General features: G+C 43.2%; 1 long non-coding RNA gene across 1 annotated transcript; it reads left to right on the forward strand.

The window, feature by feature from the left end:
- The first annotated feature begins 426 nt into the window (after positions 1–426).
- Positions 427–15,163, forward strand: LOC146812954 (uncharacterized). Its single transcript, XR_014965996.1, has 3 exons — positions 427–862; positions 9,230–9,305; positions 14,804–15,163. It is a non-coding gene; the product is annotated as an uncharacterized LOC146812954 (long non-coding RNA).
- Positions 15,164–15,422: the final 259 nt, after the last annotated feature.

Raw genomic sequence — 15,422 nt, forward strand, 5'->3', positions numbered from 1 at the left:
GGTTTGGTCCTGACTCGATTAGAAGTGTCCCTAATCTTTAAAATTCCAACCGCGACTTTGCCCATAGAAGATAACGGGAACCTGCGGTTGTGTTTACACACTGCATACAGTCCCCGTGGGTCTCCTGTGTCACTACTTTGGGTGGTTCCTTGGGGTCCCAGCAGTTCTACAGGCTCTAGGCCTTGTGTCTAGTTGAGTTGTGGTACTTATACCACTTTTTAAGTATATGGTTTGGTACGCCCCTAGGGCCCAAATGTGTATTTGTGCTATTACTGGTGATTACTATCTTGTAAACAAAGTACTTCGAACTCCAGTCTCATAAAGAGACTAGAGGGGTGTGTTTTATCTTAAATACATATATTTTGAATATATACCTGGTGTGGTTGTCTTTTCATTTGATCATTGAAGAGATTATAGACTGGTAAAACAAGCTGCTTTACATTCCTTCAAGACTCAGCCTGAAGGCTGCTCTCCATAGCTACCACTACGATAGCTTTCAATAAAGGTTGTCTTTAACCTATCACCAAAAGGGGTTGTTTGGACTGATACAAGGTGCCCACTAGAACTAGTAGAGAGCATATATCAGGCCACCTTCTCATATTGCTAGTAGTCTAAAGAGTGTTTAGGGGCATTCTGTGCTTATCTACCTCTGTATATTTTAGGAAAAGTTGCCAAGGCTTGTTGTGTCCAATCTGGTTGCCGACACCGCAGCACTCGACAGACTTTGTGGGACAGCTCGAATCCGGCTTGTGGATTTCGTCGAAGTCTCCTGGATCTCGTGGCTGAAGAGTCAAGACACCCGTCAACTCACCTGAAGCACCCGCCATCTGTGGGCATTGGTCCATCCTGCCCTAGGTCACTGGTAAGTGACCCAGACTCTGTCCCCTCTGCTTTCAGGTTCCTTATATCCTAGATCCAGGCTTGGATCTCTCCTTACACTTCTCCTCTTCACGGCAGCAGCAGTTTCTTGCAGGCTTCCATTGAAATCGACGACGCAACCCGACACCAAAAGACACCTATGCACCTGGCTTCCCTGGGTGAGGTAACTTGAGTACTCCAGTGCTCTCATGGGTGCTAGCCCTAGAACTGCTTAAGTCCAAAAGGGTTTGGTCCTGACTCGATTAGAAGTGTCCCTAATCTTTAAAATTCCAACCGCGACTTTGCCCATAGAAGATAACGGGAACCTGCGGTTGTGTTTACACACTGCATACAGTCCCCGTGGGTCCCCTGTGTCACTACTTTGGGTGGTTCCTTGGGGTCCCAGTGGTTCTACAGGCTCTAGGCCTTGTGTCTAGTTGAGTTGTGGTACTTATACCACTTTTTAAGTATATGGTTTGGTACGCCCCTAGGGCCCAAATGTGTATTTGTGCTATTACTGGTGATTACTATCTTGTAAACAAAGTACTTCGAACTCCAGTCTCATAAAGAGACTAGAGGGGTGTGTTTTATCTTAAATACATATATTTTGAATATATACCTGGTGTGGTTGTCTTTTCATTTGATCATTGAAGAGATTATAGACTGGTAAAACAAGCTGCATTACATTCCTTCAAGACTCAGCCTGAAGGCTGCTCTCCATAGCTACCACTACGATAGCTTTCAATAAAGGTTGTCTTTAACCTATCACCAAAAGGGGTTGTTTGGACTGATACAAGGTGCCCACTAGAACTAGTAGAGAGCATATACCAGGCCACCTTCTCATATTGCTAGTAGTCTAAAGAGTTTTTAGGGGCATTCTGTGCTTATCTACCTCTGTATATTTTAGGAAAAGTTACGAGTGGTTCGCCGTGTTAAATTCCAGAACCTGGCTGGCCCAGACGGCACACACCCCCTTCTTGCCAAAGCGTGAAGAGTAGCAGTCTCTCTTTGTCTCTCATCCCAAATCCCCTTCCCTCTTTGGGCACCTGCCAGGGCTTCTGTTTTTGGTCAGCAGCACTGAGACGTGTTCAGGGGGAGTTGAGGAACTGTCATCATCCCTGCAGACGGACCTGGTTTTCAGGTGAGTGGCGGGACACACTTGTAAAATAAAGCCAAGCCACAAAAACTAAGTCTGCCTGGATGATGGACATCACCACAGAAGAAAACTCCATGACAGTACAAGACTTATCTAGAATAGTGTTAAGTTTACAGCAGGAAGTCACTGCATTAAAACAAGAAAACCATACGCTACATTGCGAGTTGCAACAATATAAGCCACAAGAAAACCCTTGGGATAACACCCCGGTCAAAACCAAACCAGTGGTTTAACCTCAGCGCTTTACGCTCACCCCATTGGCTACAGAGGGAGCAGGGGTGGCCCGACCTCTAAATGTCAATGTCACCACTCCTACTCCAGTTCCATTGGCTCCCCCTGAACGGTTCTTTGGAGACCAGACAAAGTTCAGCATTTTTATGAATCAATGCAAGTCACATTTCCTCTGTAAACCTGCAGCATTTCCTGATGACGCCTCAAAAGTGGCGTTTGTCCTATCCTATCTAGGTGGTATGGCGGCCACGTGGTCAATACCATTCGTAGAAAGGGATGACCCGTTTTTGCATAACTTTCGCTGTTTTAAGGAAACAATGCAAAAGCTTTTTGCAAGGCACCAGTTTAAACAGGCAAGCGACAATGAGCTGCTGAACCTGCGTCAGGGCAATAAGGATTTATTGTCTTATATCACGTCCTTTAATAGGCTAATTGCTGAGACACAATGGCCAGATGAGCAAGAACATCACTTTTCTATCGTGGCCTTCGAGATGACTTAAAAGATGTTTTGGCGCAAATTGTTGACTTGCCATCTGATTGTGTTGAATTTATTGACTTAGTAGTCCGGTTGGATCATCGTCTGGGAGAAAGGAAGAGTGAAAAGACTTGTGGTGACATGCCCAGAGTCGTTGTAGTTAAACATGAGAAAAAAGACACATCCAATGCCAATACTTCAGCCGATCATACGGAGCCCATGCAGATTGGGGGACTTAGGGGACCTTTGTCCAAGGAGGAAAAGGATAGGAGACGTCGCCTTAATCTTTGTTTATATTGCGGGAAGTTTAGGCATTTCGCCCGGGATTGTTTGAGTAAAACTGCCCCCAAAAAGGCAGTTGCTGTTATTGACACACCTCTTCCCATCGTTGAAACTAAGCAGTCGGAAAACTTCCAGGCCCGATAAGGATTGAGGCCCCCTTATCGAGCACAAACAATAAATTGGCCGCTTGCCATCATTTAGGAAACGCTATGACTGCTGCACCTCATCATGTAACCTTAATAGTTACCTTGCTCTTTTCTACCCAGACCAGAAAAGTTATTCTCATATTGTCGGATTCTGGAGCTACCGGAAATTTTCTGGACATAGGCTTAGCCAAAACCTTAAACATTCCAACTGTCAAGAAAAAGGTTCCTGAGCCTGTGCGTGCCGTAGACGGCTCAGAATTATCTTCTGGTTTAATACTGTTTCAGACCTCCCCAGTAACCATGATCTGTGCTGATGGACACACCGAACAGATCCATTTTGATCTTATTGACACCCCTGTGTTTAGAGCCCTATTGGGTATACCATGGCTCCAATTACACAATCCTAAAATTGATTGGTGCAAACGCACAGTGACCATGGATTCCACGCATTGTTGGCAGGCATGCTATTCCACTGATCAACATCCTCTAACGCCCTTGCACTATGCCTCCATGGTTGACAACTCAGCTTTGATTCAAGCGGAGGAATCAGAAATCACCTTACCAAAACAATACAGTGGCTTTAATGATGGGTTCTCTGAAGAACAGACAACCCAGTTACCACCCCACCGGTCGTACGACTGGCGTGTTGATTTGCTCCCCGGAGCCTCTCTACCGTGCAGTCGTGTGTATGCCTTGTCTGAGCCTGAGCCCCAATATTTGTGTGAATACTTGGACGACTTATTACTAAAGGGGATTTATAGACATTCTACATCCCCGTTAGTTTGCCACTCTTCTTTGTCCCTAAAAAGAATAAAGAACTTCGATCCTGCATAGACTATCGTGCCTTAAACAAGGTGACGGTAAAAAAACGCTACCCACTCCCATTAATACTGGTATTATTAGATCAGGTACGGCTAAATTCGGTCTTTTTGAATATACAGTGATGCCTTTCGGTTTGTGTAATGCTCCTGCAGCATTTAAATTTTTCATCAATGATGTGCTGCAGGATTTCCTGGACGTCTTTGTAATAGTTTACATAGAAGATATCCTGATCTTTTCATCAACAACCAAAGAAAATATTGGGCATGTCCGCACTGTTTTACAATGGCTACAAGAGCATCAACTATTTATTAAGTTAAAGCAATGCGTCTTCCATGCTACCCGCATTGAGTTTTTGGGTTACGTAATATCTCCCAACGGTATAGCTATGGATGATTCCAAGGTTCAGGCCATATTGAAATGGGAAACACCCAGCTCCTTAAAGGATATTCAGAGGTTTTTGGGTTTCGACAATTTTAATCGTCGGTTTATCCCTCAGTTCTCCGTTGTGTCACCCATCACTCACCTTCTCAAGAAGGGGGTTACTTTTCATTAGTCCTCAGCAGCAGAAGAATTATTCCAGAAACTCAAGCAAGCCTTTACCGAAGCCCCACTGTTACATCACCCAGATCCTTCACAAACCTTCTATGTGGAGGCCGACACATCTCAGGTTGCTGTTGGAGGTATTTTGTCCCAGAGAGACACAACATCAGGACATCTACATCCAGTGGCCTATTTTTCGAAAAAAACTCTTGCCTGCTGAACAAAATTATACAGTGGCAGAACGAGAACTCTTAGCCATCAAACTTGCCTTTCATGAGTGGTGCCACCATATGCTAGGAGCCCGTCACACAATAACAATTTACTCAGATCACCGTAATTTGCAATTTTATCAGAATGTCAAAGCGCTAACTCCACGACAACTACGTTGGCTTTTGTTTTTCAACGAATTTGATTTTGTAATTACATACAGGCCTGGAAAAGAACAGCAGAAGGCTGACAAACTGTCACAATTAAATTTTCCAGCTCCGGACAAGGGTACTGACACACCTACTGCTATTATCCCGGAACATAAGATCATTGCATTGTGTTCCCCCAATGATTTTATAGCGCAGGTCCAAGTAGCACAACAAAAAGAGTTCACCCCTCCTCATACTTTTAAAAAGGGAGACCTCTGGTATCATGATCACCAGTTGTACATTCCCACGCAGGAGTTGTGTGATGCTGTTCTGAATTGGCATCATGACTCAGCATTTGCTGGTCATCCAGGGGTAAAGAAAACGGTGGAATTATGCCAGAGAGATTTCTGTTAGCCCACCCTCGCATCCGATGTTGAAAGCTACGTCAAAACCGGTCCAACCTGTGCACGATCCAAACCCCTTCATGTTGCTCCTGCTGGACTACTCCAATCAATGCCCATCCCACCTGCACCTTGGCATACAATTAGTATGAATTTTATCACCGGTTTAACCACATCAAAGTGTTGTCCATTATATGGGTGGTGGTAGATTATTTAACAAAAATGGCACACTTTGTTCCTTTAATGCACATGCCGCCGGCAAAAGAATTAACAGACCTGTTTATACAACATGTGGTCACATTACATGGCTTACCAACAGCAATTGTGTCCGACAGAGATTCACAGTTTGTGTCTAGGTTTTGGCCAAATTTTTGTTCCTCTATGAAAATTGATGTTTGTCTGTCCTCCGCCTACCATCCTCAAGCGGATGGACAGACAGAACGCCTTAACCAGACCTTGGAACAATCATTGCATTGTTTTCTTGTTACCCTGACCAGTGAATGGGAAAAGGCGTTACCACTGGCGGAATTTGTGTATAATAATTCAGCCAATGCAGCTAATGGAGTCTCACCTTTTTTTTGTGTATTCGGTTACCACCCCAGAATGCTCCCAGTATTGCAGCCATTTGTTGTTAGTCAGGTCCCGCCAGGCCATGAACACAAATCCAGACACAAGTTAAAAAACACTTAGAGTCATACCAAAAACAAGTTAAAAAACAAGCGGATAAACATAGACTGCCAGTCCCACAATATGCAATAGGAGACCAAGTATGGCTTTCTACAAAAAATTTGAACATTTACGGATCTCGTAAATTAAACCCAAAGTATCTGGGAACCTATACCATTACCAAAATGATCAATCCGGTGACAGTAAGATTAGAGCTCCCATCGGATTATCGGATTCACCCGGTTTTTCACATTTCTCTGCTACGGCCCTACTCTCCCTCTACTCGGACAGGACCACCCCCACCCCCAGTGAAGGTCCATGGAGAATGGGAGTTTGAAGTAGCCAAGGTTTTGGATTCTAAGAGAATTTGGGGAGTGTTGCATTATTTATTGGCATAGAGAAGGGTACAGTACAGAAGACAATTCAAGAGAACCCCCCTCTTCTGTTCATGCTACTCGATTAGTGTGACAATTCTACCAACAAAATCGCTCGAAGCCACGACCACTACCAGGACTTTTGAGAGGGAGGACTGTCAGGAAGCCCCATCACTCCATCCACAGAGTCCCCTGCATTGTTTGTCAACACCCATATGGTGGGAATATCAATCATATTGCAGTGTTCCTTCAATAAGTACTTTGACCAATGTTTGTTTTTTCTTCAATGTATTTGCTTTTGCCAATGTTTATTCTTTTTGTATGGACCTGGCCAATGCTTGTTAGATATCTGAGGATCAGGGGGCACAGGTGCAGCTGCTTGCAGTGGGTTTAACACGTGAGCTGTAAAGGTACTGAGCACATGGATTGAACACGCCCGGCAACGCCCAGTATCTTGGCTAAAATAGCCTCGATCTGCAGACACCTGTTGCTTGGCTTTCTGTTTCCTGCCACAGGCATTCCCTGGAGCCTCACGTAATTGGAGCCTCAGCTGAAGGGAAGGATTTCGCCTTGTGCCCTCTGCCAGCAGAAATTCTCCCTGTCTTTGAGACCGCTCAGGACTGAGATAAGAACATTTCTGGACTCATTTTAAAAGTGCTTCAGAGCTAAGTGTTCAATTAAAGCTTTACATTTCTTGTTGTTATTGTAAATGATCAAGAGCTAAGTGTTCAATTGAAGCTGTACTGTTTTTTGTTGTTATTGTAAATGATCATTAGTGCTATTTAAGTGAAGAACTTGGCTTTTAAATTAATGGTATTGCTTTTTGAATGCAATTTGGAAAACTGCCCGATATTGTTGCACATGTGTTTGATTGTAAAATTGGCAACAATTCTTCCTGGTGTTTTTGAAGCTTTCTGATGCTTGATGCACATGTTTTCTGATTGTGTTTGGAAAACAACTCTCCTTGTATTTTGAAATTGACTGATTTTGGTTGTGCCCTTCTTTGGCAGTTGTAAGGGGACATTTGTTAACATTGTAAAGTGCCAAGGACTACATGTAAAGTACGCCTTTTCTGATATTGTTGTGCGCAGTTGCGTTTTAGTGCACCTTTATTAAAGTTGCTGGATATTTTGGGCAGCATTTTAAGGCACAGTTGCCTAGTGAGTTTTAAAACAGGCTTGGATTGAACTCTGGAAACAAATTTGGAAACGTCTTTGGAAAAGTCTTATGCAGAATCAGATGAGATCATAAGGTATTAAAAATGAACAAATATACTACGTGAATTCATAACATTGAATACACAGCCTAATACAAATTCCTGTTTTATGTTCATAGAAATCTGTAAATACATTTCTTAAATGCTTATTGAGAGACAAACTGTTTGAAGCGCCATCACACCTAAAAGGTAATCAGAAGTAGTAGAAGACGTAATGTTGGTATTGCTAGTAGTCTAAAGAGTTTTTAGGGGCATTCTGTGCTTATCTACCTCTGTATATTTTAGGGAAAGTTACGAGTGGTTCGTCGTGTCAAATTCCAGAACCTGGCTGGCCCAGACGGCACACACTCTCTTCTTGGCAAAGCGTGAAGAGTAGCTGTCTCTCTTTTTTGTCTCTCATCCCAAATCCCCTTCCCTCTTCGGGCACCTGCCAGAGCTTCTGTTTTTGGTCAGCAGCACTGAGAGGTGTTCAGGGGGGGGTTGAGGAACTGTCATCGTCCCTGCAGACGGACCTGGGTTTTAGGTGACTGGCTGGACTCACATGTAACAAGAAGGGCCTCTGAGGACTCCAGAACCATTAAATCCGACACCTGAAGCAACCACAGCACATGTTGCCTCCGGCACGAGTTGAAGTTGGCCACCAGTGCCAAAAATGGATCCTCAGCCCTCAAGATCCTGAGTCTATTATGGTTTCACCCTTCCTGGACTTCCAGATGTCGCCTGCAGCCTCTGCGTGCAGGCCCCTCCCATTGCTACTTTCCTGGTAAGAAAGCACAACGCCTAACAACACCTCTGCACCAGTCACCCCTGTGCTGTGGACAAGAGGAGCAAGGCGTCCCTACGTCCCTGAGCATTGTGAGGCCTCAGCCCCTTTTATGGTTCAGCCTGACTGGCCTTCTAGCCAGAGCCTGCTGCCAAAATAACAATGCGTTCTTACCTTACGTCTGAAAAGTTGGATTTCGCAGAGACGTTATGGACCAAACTTCTCAGTACCCTACCTTATGACCTGTGTTTGTGTGTATATCACTGGGAACACTAGTAGGGTTCAAGGAGGAGAGTTGGATGATGGACGCTTGAAAGATTCTTGTTTTTGACCTGTGAGGCAACAAGAACACTTTGTGACGCTTTTACTTTCTTCTGCCTTTTTCTCCTCAACAATAAATTGAATGCCTATTCTTTTTTTTTTTTATTCCTACCTGCGATTCAAAGGCATAGCGGGTAAGCATCCTTAGAGCTTGTAACAGTGGATTCAAATGATGGGGCTTGTTAGGAAGATGGCGTGGTTCTCATCACTAAACTTGCTGAACTGGATGGAGTTATACTATGATGCAAAAATAGTAACACAGTCTTAATATGTTGTTCAATTCTGTAAATGTTAGTTCTGTAAATAAACTCACACACAATCATACACAATTATAATAAATACTCACACTATCTAACTGCCCCAGTGATGACTACTTACAAGCTTGAACTAAAAAACAAAATTCTGCTTAAACACAAATATTCACCATAACAAAGTGCATAAAATTAATGTCCAATTCTAACAGCAAAACAAATTATGAAGTGTCTTCAGGTAGCATTCTCTTGCACCTAAGAGTTCCAAAAATTTAGCAGATTGTTCCAAACTGTTTATAAGCTAGAAGATCTTACTTGCGATGGGCTCCTTTTTCTTACAATAGACGTAGCTTTTTCTTTTGTATCCACAGGTACCAGTGTCCAGGACGACGATGCGTTGCTCGGTTGATCAGGAACCTGAAGAAGGAACACTGCATCGACAGACAGGTAAGCGTCCCTCGAGATTGGTTGGAAACTGTCGAAAATCCGGAAGGCTAAGCACCTTCTGGAAGTGGGTGTGGCACTAAATACACATGCCACACCCAAGATGGCCACCACGTATGGATGTACGTGCCACATTAAGTCATTCCTCGCAGAAAACACAGAGCACGATGCAAACGGAGTCAGAGCTCCGTGTGCTTGTTTCTACATTATTTCCCACAGCAAATACAGAGCACGAGACAGTGGGAGTCCGAGCTCAGTAAGCTCGTTTCTGTTTTAGCCTTCGTTGTTAACACAGTCCGAGAGACATAACTTGAAAACGTGATCAAATCAGTCTTAGTGCACAGTAACTTTCACATACAGGTCATTTTCAATGCACAGTAACTTTCACATCATATAAATAATTATATACCACACATATCACTTGGCAGTACTGGTTGCACGGGACAGGGGTGGGTTTTTTACCGGGCATTAAATGTCTTGGGTCTAAAAGGACCCTTACAAATACTAAGATTGGCCGGATGTTGCAGAGCCCGTAGTGGGATCATGACACCGGCAGCCTCTTTTCGCAGTAACCGTTCTCCACAGAAGCCTATTGGGCTCCCGACACTGTTTTGCACCCTGCATCTGGCGGCCCCATGCCATTGGTGGTGCACTGTTGATGCTGCTTTGGACTTTGTCCACCACTCACTTTAACTTCTGGAGATTGGTCCCATAAGTTTCTGTACTGTCCCTGTTTGCAGAACTTTCTTTTCCTTCCATAGAATAACATTGCAGAAATCGGAAATTGCAGTGTCCACTTTTTAAAGTGAAAATAATTAATATTTAAAAACATACTTACCTGAACGATTTTTCTCTGATGCCTAAAAATATATAAAGGTACATGCTATTTTTAGGTCGAGCATCACCGCGCATGCACTGTCTGCAAGACCTGCTGTAATCACTCTACGGAGAGTAATTACAGCTGCTGCTTGCCATTGGTTAGAAACCCTATTGCTCTTGTTTCCTGGCTCCCTTTTGGCCGGTGCTCCCGATACATCACTTACGTTTGTAAGCGAGGAGCACCAGCCAACTACAGTTTCCTTACACTGTAGCTTTGTATCTTTTTTTAGGGACTATTTGTTTATTTTATTTTTCATACTAGCCCCCATTCTGTGCTTTAGCTATACTACAGAAACAAATGTTTTTATAGTTTTCCTTGTAAAAGCGCCCTTTGTCGCCAATGCCGCACTTAATGTTGCAGCGTGGCGCACGCTTTTACTTTTCCAACACGGGTAGACACATTTAACAATTTATTTTTTTACTACCGCCCCATTCTGCGCTTTAGCTTTACTAGAGAAACAATTTTTTGAATGTTTTTCCTTGTAAAAATGCCCCTTGCTGCCCCCAGCCCCTCCCCCAGGCGCCGCGCTAAATATTGCAGCACGGCCTCCCCTTTTACTTTTACAACACGGGCAGACACATTTAACAATGGTGCCTAATGCCCTTCAGGCTGCCTGCAGCAAACATTTCTGAATGATAGGCTTGGAGCCTAGGGATGAGGAGCAGCCTCGGAGCCCTTATTTCTTCCCTGCGAGCACACTGAAGAACAGGAGTACCCTCATTCTCTCTGAGCACCAGTGGGGAGCCTTCTTTCTGCTTCAATCAGTGACCACTGTAGGAGGGGCTGGCGCGTTAAAGCCCTGCATCGAAATCAAACTTGTTGTGGTACAAATTAAATTTTACCTTTTCCCACTTCCCGCGTAGGACATGTTTATCCTGTCAGTAGGCATCACCAAAATTGTTCCATAACTTGGTGTGGCGTCTCTAGTTTCAGATTTACAGTGCCTCTACCTCCCTCGTAACTTTTCAAGAGGAACTTCCTCCGGTTGCAGTTACGATAGGTAGAATACCTGCAAATGTAAAAACGTGTCTATGCTGCAGAACGTTCCATGCATTTCAGGAGCACATTCCTTCTTTGTTTGTTGTTTTGCGTTCTCTGCCTCTCTGCGCGAACAAACCGTTGGTTTTGACACTCATTGCCTGTCAGTTACCAATGAAACTGCAAAAATTGTACTGATGATGTAAAAAAGGTAAATTTCTCTGCTTTAGCCATAGCACTTGCGCACCTCTCTCCCAACCAGTTGTAGAGCAAATCTACATGCCATGACCTATTGGTCTTTTGTATCTATATGTAAGTCTGTCACACGAACTGCGCAAGCACCAATAATTCAAAACTAATGCAATGAAATGATGTTATGTGAAGTGAACCTTCACACAGAGTGAGCCCGAAGTGCTGTTGGGCATAACAAAGAAAGCTCAGAGCTTACGAAAAATATATGTTGTTATATGCATGTCTTTAAATAACCTTTTTCAGATGAAAAAACCTTTAAATAACTTATTGTATCCCCAGTTGTTATATTCTATATAGGTACACCAATATAGGCTCAGGTAACATCGTAACCTTTCACCTATACTCTCCCCTACATTACACACATAACAGCTTTTGGGGACTGACCTTTTCACCTAGATACGACAATGCACACAGAATGCGGGATTTTCCCTGGTAAAAGCCTCATGCATTATGCATGAGGATTCTTGGAAACTCAGCAGAACTACCATCTCCTGTATAATAACTATGTATACAGATAATTCCTGACGTCATCCTAAATCCGACAAGTGGCACAGCAAGGTAGAACCCCTGGGGAGACCTTTGGGTATGTAAACATCACATCTTGCTGAGACAAACAGAGGAGATCAGGATTTCCCTGCCGACACACTGACCCGAGACGCTGAGGCTCCTGCATGCAGATACTCCAGCTCACAGTGGTCTAAAATCCCTTGCGGGGTGTCCAACTCCAGACCAAGATGGGGTCCCAATGTTTCTCACTCCAGTTAATGGGGTTGACTTTATCCTAGAGGGATTCTTGGCTTCACACCTACATACATGCTAGGCACATTTAGGTACATCTAGTTAGGGTAGCATCGTAGGAGTACGCATTTTATTGTCATGTATTTTATATACTTGCCTGTATTCATGGTTACAGCAAAACAGTAGAAATCTACCATCCTTTTACTTTCTTAGTGCTTCTAATCATTTATATCTGTTTCTGTCTAGTGGTTGTTTCAGCACACCAATTTTGCATTAGAATAACGACTGTTCAATAAATGCTTATTGAAAAACGTCCATACCGTTTATTCTGTTAATCTCTCTGAGATTAAGTGAGCACGAGTGACTGAGTGAAAAGTAGTACAGTTTCCACGGTCCAGAGGGATCGGGGTTGTCATGTTCGATAGTTGCCAAGAACTATTCTTTCCTTGGTAAGAGGGGTTTCTAGTGGCACTGTGAGTTAGCTGGTTTACAGGTCAAAATACCAGTTGCGGTGTCTAGATTCAGTCTGACACCAATCCTACAGTGTATGTTGTCTAAATGCGCAGATCCTATTTAGGGTTTAGAGGAACTACACGATGCAGTCAGCTAAAAGGCATCTACACGCTTCTATCAAACTAGCATCGCTCACAGGCAGACATACCGGGCATAGCATGGTTTTACGAGTTACTTACAGTAAACCAGTTTGATAGATATATTTTCATAAAATACAAAAACAAATGAATATGGCTCTTAATCCATTTAACTGATGGCAGCTCAATTTATGATAACTCTTCCAGGTCCTGTGACAAGTGAAAGAATTTCAGTGCCTGTGCACCTTGCAAAGGCACATAATATAGTTATGGTGTGTGAAATAACAACAAACGCCAGGTCCACATAAAAAAAATGCAGCAAAGTCTAGAAAGTTGCAGAATAAATGTGCTGGTCATTAGTATGTCAACGGCATTATTCCAAATACTGAATCTATATTTTACACTCCCCATGCAATATTTTTAGTTAACACAGCAAAAGAGCAAATGATGACCATCCACTCGATCTGGTGGTCAAGGGTGCAATAAATGTTATATTGCATAGGATTGCAACTATTTGATAGCGAGTCCTGCAGTCTGACTTTCATAGTTGTTAATCCAAAGTACAGTCTTTCCCAACAATGACAAAACATGGAATGTTGTACCAAGCAATAGGGCATTTATTATTTATATTATGTTTTAAACCATGCACAGTTTATGCCATGCACTTAGCAACGCTGCACGAAGGAGCGCCATACCCTATCAAAAATGAGCAATTTGAACATTGCTAACTCTCCCACAATTCTACTTCAAATAAAGCTGGGAACAGACAATTTTGGACTGTACATTTATTTATTTGCATATTAGTTAAAGGGCCTGTAAGTGCTACCAGGAGATGGGACATTGTAGCACTACACAATTCATTTAAAAAACAATACTAAAAAAACAAAACCAGAAAACACAAAACACAAAACTATGGGGAAGGAGAATCATTTATAAAAATAGTTAATTTAACTCATTAAACAGAGCTGCATTAAGATGTTTTTTATATCAAACAATCCTTCATACTCAGTAGAAAAGGCAAACAATTCCAAACTGTTGCTCCCATGCCGATGAAAGGTTAATTAAACATTCCGATTATATTTGTCAGTTATCTGCTGGATCTAGTCCTTGGGCAAAAGATTCAAAGACCAAGCATTAGTTATTAAAGATCAGTCTAATACCAATGACTGGAGTAAACTTAAACCAGGTGTCCCCGGTGGCAACTGACAAATGAAACAAGAATTTGCAATGCAATAAATGTGTTGTACTTGTATAGCGCACTGCTACCCTGGGGTTTCCTGGCGCTGTACTCATACCGCTGGGAACCCTTCCTGGCTTTTCCCTGTGAAATGTCCACTCCTGGGCACCCCCAAGGTGAAGCCAGGCATCCCAGCGCTGTTGGTGCTGTTGTGGAGATTAAGCACGCTATTGCCCAGAGTTGCAGAGTGGGAACCATGATTAGAACAGGCACCGAGGCGAGAATTAACACGTCCGAGGAAATTGAGCCCAAGACCCGCCGAGGCGGGAATTGAACCCTGGTCCCAGGCCAGACCTCTGCATCAGGGTCTGCCGCTCTAACCATTGAGCCACACTTCTCCAATAGGTCTCGCATTACTGAAAGTAAATAATAATGCAACGCCAATAGCTCAAACTTTCTGTAATGCGAGACCAATTGCATTGCAAATGCTTTTTATAAATTGGTGTGGATCTCCTTCTTGAGTCGTGTGTTTCATTTAATGGTCATTGTGTGTATTTTCAGATGACTTGCACTCCCAAGGCTGCTCAACCACACTACCCCCAATAGAGAACTTTGGGATTGTATAGAAAGCCCCTGTCCACTCATAAGGGAACACTCTTTACACGATATTTCAGATTTATGATATATCACTTAAAGAGCCAGCTTCCTACAACCTCTCATAGATTCGGCATGAAATTTCTTCAACTCGACACAAGCTTGGTGCATTGTACATTTCACCCATCTCGCAACCTTGAATGAGTTCCAAAAGCAATGGAAACAACACTTGTGATACCCAGAATGGAGTTAGCAGTACAAGAGTACACTTCTCTCATCTCACTTTCTGCAGGACCTCTGACTCGTGGTGAAGGGTAGAAACGCAGAAGTGTTCGCCACCCTCCAGCTCAGTAGGAATGGATCTACAGCTAGAGCCTCCGGATCCGACATCCAACTGTAATACTTCTCCAGTTCAAAGGTCAGTCTGCTTGCAAAAGAAGTCTATTTCCAGAGGACCCCAAAACGTATCTATTTTCCTGAAACACTTCTGGTTCACTTTCCAATTGCTGTAATCTCTTAAGAATCTTGAATTCCAGTCTGCAGTTACAATTGTCTTCTCAAGCACATACTCTGCCCTCAAACTGATTTACTGTTCTAAACAAAACAACCAGAGCTCCTTGGCTAAATCTGACAGACCAAGGGATCTTGTGCCTCCTAAGCGATTAATATAGGCCACCGCAGAAGCATTGTCCATTTTCAGCAATACTGGTCTGCCTTGCAAACAATGTATGAAACTCATGAGAACCTAAAGAACTGCTCTCAATTCCAAATAATTTAGGTGATGCAATCTCTCTGTGTTTGACCACAATCCAACAGTCTCCTGTACACTCAAGCATGCACCCCAGGCAGTTAGACATGCATCCAACTCCAAAATGAAGTCCGGTGAACATCCAAAAAGTACATGCCCATTC

This window comes from Triturus cristatus, chromosome 7 (assembly GCF_964204655.1).
Source record: "Triturus cristatus chromosome 7, aTriCri1.1, whole genome shotgun sequence".
NCBI classification, from domain to species: Eukaryota; Metazoa; Chordata; class Amphibia; order Caudata; family Salamandridae; genus Triturus; species Triturus cristatus.